Source organism: Cherax quadricarinatus, unplaced genomic scaffold (genome assembly GCF_038502225.1).
Source record: "Cherax quadricarinatus isolate ZL_2023a unplaced genomic scaffold, ASM3850222v1 Contig109, whole genome shotgun sequence".
Taxonomy (NCBI): Eukaryota; Metazoa; Arthropoda; class Malacostraca; order Decapoda; family Parastacidae; genus Cherax; species Cherax quadricarinatus.
This window is the reverse complement of record NW_027195135.1, coordinates 320456-330292: the sequence shown is the minus strand read 5'-3', so window position 1 is coordinate 330292 and position 9837 is coordinate 320456.

Below are 9837 nucleotides of genomic sequence, written 5' to 3'. Positions count from 1 at the left end.
TGTTTACAGAGGTCACGGCGTTCTTTGTCTGTGAATGTATGGATCGTGACACTATCCTTAGCACTCACCTCTCCGCTTTTATTACACTCATCACTATCATCACATGTATCACTTCCCTCATCATTATGACCAGTGATACATACACCATTATCAACAACCGGGTCATCTCCACACTCAGTATCTATCAATACATTACACTCATCAGGTTGACTATCATGATGGTCTTCACTGCCCTTATCATCTTCACTGTGATTGTAAACACCACTATCAGATTCATCATTTTTGTAATTATTAACACCACTGCAATCATCAGTTAGTTCATCATCACCACACTCATTTTCATAATGGCTGACAATCTGTGGGTTGATGTACTCATTTGCAACCTCTGTAAGTTTTTCCTCGTGATGCTCAAGTTGTTGTTTCAAACACCATTGTTGCTTCTCCAGTACTGTTATGCGCAGCTGCATGTTGTGTACCACCCCAGCAAGACTAGCGTCATCAGGAAGTATGAAGTCCCGGTCAGCTGAGCCCGGTGGCTGACTGACAGCTGACTCAGCCAGACAGGTGGTGTCAACACCAGCAGCATTACTAGTGTTGATAGCAGACGTGATCGTGCTCTGTTGATGTACTCCCAGAATGACTCGCTCAACCATATTGTCTGAGTTCAGGCATGGGTCAGTATTCAGACATGAAGTATCTGGTAGGCCTACTGCCTCATCATGGGGGGTGATGGGTGAGGGGGGGAGCCCTGCGGCTGGCGATGTGAGCAGCTTTCACTCTGCAGTCAGCATGAGCAGCTGTGACTCCTGGAGTCTACAATTGATACATTCTAATACAACGGTCTGGTGTTTCTTGATCATATTATAGCACTGGTGAGAAGGATGGGCCTTGGCACACACTGCACACTAGTGTGACTTAAATGGGCATTTCCAAGCAATGTGACCCCAGCGCTGACACTTGTAGCATCTACGGTGAGGTGGTTTGTATAAGGCTATTTTGTAACTCCTGTTAAGCGCTGCACGAGAGTAGATTTATGATGGTGGAGTCCCTTGGCCAATCCACTCAGCCAATATCAGATCATTTGGAAGCCGACGAGGGTTTGCAAGTTGATCTGACAACAGGAATTTAGGATCCAAGTACTTATTGACATTGTGGATAACAATAAGCACTTTAGGTGATCTTGGTGGGGCAGCTTGGAGTTGGATGTTAGCATATTTATGAGTAAGAAGTTTCTCTATGAATGTTGGGTCGTTAGTAACAAAAACGTAATTATCCTCGTCATGACGAAAGCGAATCCGAAGGTTTTCCTCTGGGTTGTCTAGTGTAGCTTCGTAAAACCATCTAAACTTGACCTCAAACTCAGTGTTAGCAGGGAAATCAAACCTAACTGTTCTGCGATGGCTGTTGTTGCTCTCGTTGTTTCTTGCAGCCTCCTTTGAAATTCTTTTTCTTTTTTCAAAGCTTCCTTACTTCTGTAACGTTCGAATTCGCCTTCACCATCATTTACTTCGTTCACATCCATAGGTCACTTCTAGTTCAGCTGCTTGAGGTGGAAGAGTTAGTCTGTTACTCTTGGGTCAGCGAAACCGCCTTTATTCCATAAGAGAGAAGGGACAAGGAAGGGATATTCTCCTCGCTAGACACAGACAATATGCGTGTAGTGGCCTGCGGGTCGCAGTGCGATTTTCAAGGTCATTCACTGGGCCACAGTCATCTCGAGAGTTACCAACACTGCTCTACTCGTTAATTACTCCAAACCTGCAGCACTTAACACATTTAGCACACGTGTCTTGGAATGACAGACAAATTTTCACTCTGTGGACAAACAAATCAGCACAAACTTACTATGTTTATAGATGAACCTCTGGCATGTTACAGTTAAAAAGCCGTCTCCAAAGGAGTTACCAGGTACTGGGATGCTCGTTAAATTGTTCTTAACCACTCTTGTTTTGTTCCAACTATGCAGCATTCCTCCCAGAAACACTCAGTGCGTAGAAGAATAACAGGTACATCTTCCTCAGTTAGAGATATAACACATTTTGTACAAGTGGCACAGTTGGATTCATCTGGCAGGCCTCAGTCAGGTCTGGATCACCAACTCACGCAGGATGGGAGATTCGTTCGTATTTCTCAGGTAGGCAGAGGCGACTAGCTGTGCGGAACTCAGATATTCGAGTACCAGCGGAGCAGCAAAATACGCCTCTACACTGCACGTTGATAGAGGCGAAAGGCTGACGTAAAATGAAAGGAAGAGGGGACGCAGAGGCCTGTGAGGGCCTTTTCAAAACGGAAAACTTTTTCCAGTGTTTCACTAGGTACATCCCTAGTCACAACTCACACATAAGAGTTCTCACAACACCGAAGCTGTCATCCAACAGTATGAGTTTTAATGATGACTTATCAGTCGAGAGAAATGGGTAGGCCTGCAAATTAGTAGGTCCAGATCCCCCCCAGCACACGTCTACTCCCCTCAACCACTCAGCCGAGACGAATTAAAATTAGACAGTGGAAAAGTGGAGAGAAAATTTGGAGGAGTTCATTACCTGAACCTTGAACATTATGAATCTGAAGTAACTGATGAAGAAGCAGACTTATTTGTTGGAGCCAGAGGAGGACTGCAACAGTGTAAGGCACTGTCAGCAGGCTGCAACAGTGTAAGGCACTGTCAGCAGGCTGAAACAGTGTAAGGCACTGTCAGCAGGCTGCAACAGTGTAAGGCACTGTCAGCAGGCTGCAACAGTGTAAGGCACTGTCAGCAGGCTTCAACAGTGTAAGGCACTGTCAGCGGGCTGCAACAGTGTAAGGCACTGTCAGCAGGCTGCAACAGTGTAAGGCACTGTCAGCAGGCTTCAACAGTGTAAGGCACTGTCAGCGGGCTGCAACAGTGTAAGGCACTGTCAGCAGACTTCAACAGTGTAAGACACTGTCAGCAGACTTCAACAGTGTAAGACACTGTCAGCAGACTTCAACAGTGTAAGACACTGTCAGCGGGCTGCAACAGTGTAAGGCACTGTCAGCAGACTTCAACAGTGTAAGACAGTGTCAGAATGAAAAAGCCACTTGGTTAGAGAAGCGTCTTTAAGTAAGTTTATTCAGGTATATACAAATACATTTGCATAGCTTATCATACATAGCTGTAAATATGTAGAGAACATGGGATAACCCAAGAAAGTCAGACAGAGTGACTTATTTCCAAACCAGATACCCACGTATTTGTTCCACTTATGTCTCATTATAATTCAAGTTGAAAAGCACTCAACCCATAAAAAGCCTCACAACACTTAGAAACTATCAAACAGACGAGTTTTGTCCAAGGAAATGTGGAGTTGTTCTGATACCTTGGACCAAGTGACCTTCACCAGCGTCAAGTCACTGCCCAACCGTTCTGAAAGAAAATAATTTTTCATTTAGGACATCGCTTCAAACTTACTAATAACAAATCTACAAATTATCTTCAATTGCTTGTTCTTAAATGGAAAGATAACTACTCAATGTGATACTATTAAAAAGACAATAAGTTCTGGTGCTCTACACACGATCACTATTAATAAAGTTATTATGTTCTTGTCTTTCTTATAACAGTGAGACCAAAATTTGTGTTGAATATCAAGATGGTATACAATACCGACAGGTTGGTAGGTAAGACACAATTGCAACAGTTAGGCAACTTTATTCCGAAACGTTTCGCCTACACAGTAGGCTTCTTCAGTCGAATACAGAAAGTAGGCAGGAACAGTAGAGATGTGAAGACACCTTGGACAGCCTTTTCAAGTGAGAATTGTTGGATCTGAGAGGGACATGACCTCTCAGTGGCTACATTCTCACTACTACTACTACTCTGCACCTCTCCTTCCCACAATATTTTAAGTCTCCGCACTGTCGCTTGATCTTCAGATAGTTCCTGACTATGGAACTGAACTTCTCCAGGCTGAGGGACTGACAACCTCAAATTCTACGACTTCAAGGGTGATGGACTAATTACATCGTCTTCACATCTCTACTGTTCCTGCCTACTTTCTGTATTCGACTGAAGAAGCCTACTGTGTAGGCGAAACGTTTCGGAATAAAGTTGCCTAACTGTTGCATTTGTGTCTTACCTAACAAAATTTCTGTTGTAAGTGTATTGTTCCAGTCGCGGTATTGTGCATTTGTGTTCATTATTTCTGCTGATACATGTAGTAGACTAGTAGAGAATGGTAGCAAACATCTATGATCACAGTCAACCACAAACACTTTATATGGTTTTCAACTAATGATCAATATGAGGAGGTTTAAAATACAGCATACATACATAGGTGCTACAAAAATAACACTAAAACAATAATCTTAAGTACTTACACCAAAGTTCACTATTCAGTGATTGAAGTCATTTTGTAACATCAACACTCACACGATGGAAATAAACTCTCTAAATGATAAAGGCTACAGTTTCGTTTTAATCTGTGTATACTGTACTGAGCCTCAGCGAGATATGTTTGTGACACAGCATCAATTAGGTTGTCACTCACACCTGCGAAAGAGGCTTGACGCATCTCTACAAATAGATATATCAAAATACAGACCTTAGATACATCAATGCTAGCTCACACTAGGATGTCAAGCGTGAGATGATAACACCATGCATCTCTACTTTCTGCATTTCCGATGTGGACAAAAATCCTCAACACAGAGGTCTCTTAAAATCTTCAATTACCAAGAGAAGTATTATTGTATGGAGAGTTAGAGTGAGAATATCAGCCACATGTTACCCACAAGTGTCAGCCACATGTTACCCGCAATTATCAGCCGCATGTTGCCCGCATGTGTCAGCCACATGTTGCCCGCAAGTGTTACCAATACAAAGACTTTACACTTGTATAATATACGATGAGCATACACGAGTAGGTGCACCAAGTGTTCGTCCAGACTACCCACACACTGCACCCTTCACACTCCACACACTGCACCCTTCACACTCCACACACTGCACCCTTCACACTCCACACACTGCACCCTTCACACTCCACACACTGCACCCTTCACACTCCACACACTGCACCCTTCACACTCCACACACTGCACCCTTCACACTCCACACACTGCACCCTTCACACTCCACACACTGCACCCTTCACACTCCACACACTGCACCCTTCACACCACACACTGCACCCTTCACACTCCACACACTGCACCCTTCACACTCCACACACTGCACCCTTCACACTCCACACACTGCACCCTTCTCACTCCACACACTGCACCCTTCACACTCCACACACTGCACCCTTCACACTCCACACACTGCACCCTTCACACTCCACACACGACACCATTCACACTCCACACACTGCACCCTTCTTACTCCACACACTGCACCCTTCTCACTCAACACACTGCACCCTTCACACTCTACACACTGCACCCTTCACATTACACATACTGCACCCTTTTCACTCCACACACTGCACTCTTCACACTATACACACTGCACCCTTCACACTCCACACACGGCACCCTTCTCACTCCACACACTGCACCCTTCACACTCCACACAATGCACCCTTCTCACTCCACACACTGCAACCTTCTCATTCCACACACTGCACCCTTCACACTCCACACACTGCACCCTTCACACTGAATAACGCCACCCTTCACACTCCACACACTGCACGCTTTTTACTCCACACACTGCGCCCTTCTTACTCGACACACTGCACCCTTCACACTCCAAACACTGAACCATTCTCACTCCACACACTGCACCCTTCACACTCCACTCACTGCACCCTTCTCATTCGACACACTGCACCCTTCAAACAACACACACTGCACCGTTCACACTCCACACACTGCACCCTTCTCACTACACACACTACACGCCTCACACTTCATGTACTGCACGCTTCACACTCCACATACTGCTCCCTTCACACTCAACACACTGCACACTTCACACTCCAAACACTACGCCCTTCACACTCCACACATTGCACCCTTTTAACTCCACACACTATACCAGTCACACTCCACACACTGCAATCTTCAAACTCCACATACACTGCACCCTTGTCACTCCGCACACTGCACCTGGAGTACCTGGAGTTTACCTGGAGAGAGTTCCGGTGGTCAACGCCCCCGCGGCCCGGTCTGTGACCAGGCCTCCTGGTGGATCAGAGCCTGATCAACCAGGCTGTTGCTGCTGGCTGCACGCAAACCAACGTACGAGCCACAGCCCGGCTGATCAGGAACTGACTTTAGGTGCTTGTCCAGTGCCAGCTTGAAGACTGCCATGGGTCTGTTGGTAATCCCCCTTATGTGTGCTGGGAGGCAGTTGAACAGTCTCGGGCCCCTGACACTTATTGTATGGTCTCTTAACGTGCTAATGACACCCCTGCTTTTCATTGGGGGGATGGTGCATCGTCTGCCAAGTCTTTTGCTTTCGTAGTGAGTGATTTACGTGTGCAAGTTCTGTACTAGTCCCTCTAGGATTTTTCAGGTGTATATAATCATGTATCTCTCCCTCCTGCGTTCCAAGGAATACAGGTTTAGGAACCTCAAACGCTCCCAGTAATTGAGGTGTTTTATCTCCGTTATGCGCGCCGTGAAAGTTCTCTGTACATTTTCTAGGTCGGCAATTTCACCTGCCTTGAAAGGTGCTGTTAGTGTGCAGCAATATTCCAGCCTAGATAGAACAAGTGACCTGAAGAGTGTCATCATGGGCTTGGCCTCCCTAGTTTTGAAGGTTCTCATTATCCATCCTGTCATTTTTCTAGCAGATGCGATTGATACAGTGTTATGGTCCTTGAATGTGAGATCCTCCGACATGATCACTCCCAGGTCTTTGACGTTGGTGTTTCGCTCTATTTTGTGGCCAGAATTTGTTTTGTACTCTGATGAAGATTTAATTTCCTCATGTTTACCATATCTGAGTAATTGAAATTTCTCATCGTTGAACTTCATATTGTTTTCTGCAGCCCACTGAAAGATTTGGTTGATGTCCGCCTGGAGCCTTGCAGTGTCTGCAATGGAAGACACTGTCATGTAGATTCGGGTGTCATATGCAAAGGAAGACACGGTGCTGTGGCTGACATCCTTGTCTATGTCGGATATGAGGATGAGGAACAAGATGGGAGCGAGTACTGTGCCTTGTGGAACAGAGCTTTTCACCGTAGCTGCCTCGGACTTTACTCTGTTGACGACTACTCTCTGTGTTCTGTTAGTGAGGAAATTATAGATCCATCGACCGACTTTTCCTGTTATTCCTTTAGCACGCATTTTGTGCGCTATTACGCCATGGTCACACTTGTCGAAGGCTTTTGCAAAGTCTGTATATATTACATCTGCATTCTTTTTGTCTTCTAGTGCATTTAGGACCTTGTCGTAGTGATCCAAAAGTTGAGACAGACAGGAGCGACCTGTTCTAAACCCATGTTGCCCTGGGTTGTGTAACTGATGGGTTTCTAGATGGGTGGTGATCTTGCTTCTTAGGACCCTTTCAAAGATTTTTATGATATGGGATGTTAGTGCTATTGGTCTGTAGTTCTTTGCTGTTGCTTTACTGCCCCCTTTGTGGAGTGGGGCTATGTCTGTTGTTTTTAGTAACTGTGGGACGACCCCCGTGTCCATGCTCCCTCTCCATAGGATGGAAAAGGCTCGTGATAGGGGCTTCTTGCAGTTCTTGATGAATACAGAGTTCCATGAGTCTGGCCCTGGGGCAGAGTGCATGGGCATGTCATTTATCGCCTGTTCGAAGTCATTTGGCGTCAGGATAACATCGGATAGGCTTGTGTTAATCAAATTTTGTGGCTCTCTTATAAAAAATTAATTTTGATCTTCGACTCTCAGTCTGGTTAGCGGCTTGCTAAAAACTGAGTCATATTGGGACTTGAGTAGCTCACTCATTTCCTTGCTGTCATCTGTGTAGGACCCATCTTGTTTAAGAAGGGGCCCAATACTGGACATTGTTCTCGATTTTGATTTGGCATAGGAGAAGAAATACTTTGGGTTTCTTTCGATTTCATTTATGGCTTTTAGTTCTTCCCGCGATTCCTGACTCCAATAGGATTCTTTTAGCTTAAGTTCGATGCATGCTATTTGTCTGACCAGTGTCTCCCTACGCAATTCAGATATATTGACCTCTTTTAGCCGCTCTGTTATTCTTTTCCGTCGCCTGTAAAGGGAGCGCCTGTCTTTTTCTATTTTACATCTACTCCTCCTTTTTCTTAGAGGAATAAGCCTTGTGCATACATCGAGTGCCACCGAGTTAATCTGTTCTAGGCATAAGTTGGGGTCTGTGTTGCTTAGTATATCTTCCCAGCTTATATCGGTTAGGACCCCTCGAACTCTCCGCACGCTACACAACTCACACTCCACACACTGCACCCTTCTCACTCCACACACTGCACCCTTCACACTCCACACACTGCACAATTCACACTCCACACACTGCACCCTTCACACTCTACACACTGCACCTTTCACACTCCACACACTGCACTCTTTTCACTCCACACACTACACCCCTTACACTCCACACACTGCACTCTTCAAACTCCACACACACTGCACCCTTCTCACTCCGCACACTGCACCCCACCAACTCTCCACACACTACACCACTCACACTCCACATACTGCACTCATCAAACTCCGCACACACTGCACCCTTCTCACTCCGCTCACCGCACCCCTCCAACACTCCACACATTGCACACTTCACACACCACACACTGCGTGCATCACACTCCACACACTACTCTCCTCACACTCAACACACTGCAACCTTCACACTCCATACACAACACCCTTCTCACTCCACACACTGCACACTTCACACTCCACAGACTACACCCATCTCACTCCACACACTACACCCTTCTCAATCCACACACTACAGCCATCGCACTCCACACACTGTACCCTTCACACTCCACACACTGTACCCTGCTCCTTTCACACTCCACACATTGCACACTTCACACTGCACACACTGCACCCATCACACTCTACACAATCACACTCCATACACTGCACCCTTCTCACTCTACACAATGCACCCTCACTCCACACACTACACCACTCCACACACTACAGCCATCGCACTCAACACACTGATACCACACTCAACACACTGAAACCCACACTGTACCCTTCACACTCCACACACTGTACCCTTCACACTACACACACTGCACTCTTCTCACTCCTCACACTACATCTCTCACACTCCGCACACTGCACACTTCTAACTCAATACACTGCTCCTTTCACACTCCACACATTGCACACTTCACACTGCACACACTGCACCCATCACACTCTACACAATGCACCCTTCACACTCCATACACTGCACCCTTCTCACTCTACACAATGTACCCTTCACACTCCACACACTACTCCCTTCTGACTCCACACACTACACCACTCACACTCCACATACTGCACCCTTCACACTCAACACACTGCACCCTTCACACTCAACACACTGCAATCTTCACACTAGACACACTGTACTCTTCACACTCCACACACTGCACCCATCAAACTCCACACACTGCACCATTCTCACTCAACACACCGCACTCTTCACACTCCACACACTGTACACTTTACACTCCACACACTGCACTCTTCTCACTCCACACAGTACACCCCTCACACTCCACACACGGCACCCTTCAAACTCCACGCACTGCACTTCACACTCCACACGCTGCACCCTTCTCACTCCACACACTACACCCTTCACACTTCACACATTATACCTGTCACCCTCCTCACACGGCACTTTTAACACTCCAAACACTGCACCCTTCATATTCCGCACACTGCACCCTTCACACTCCACGC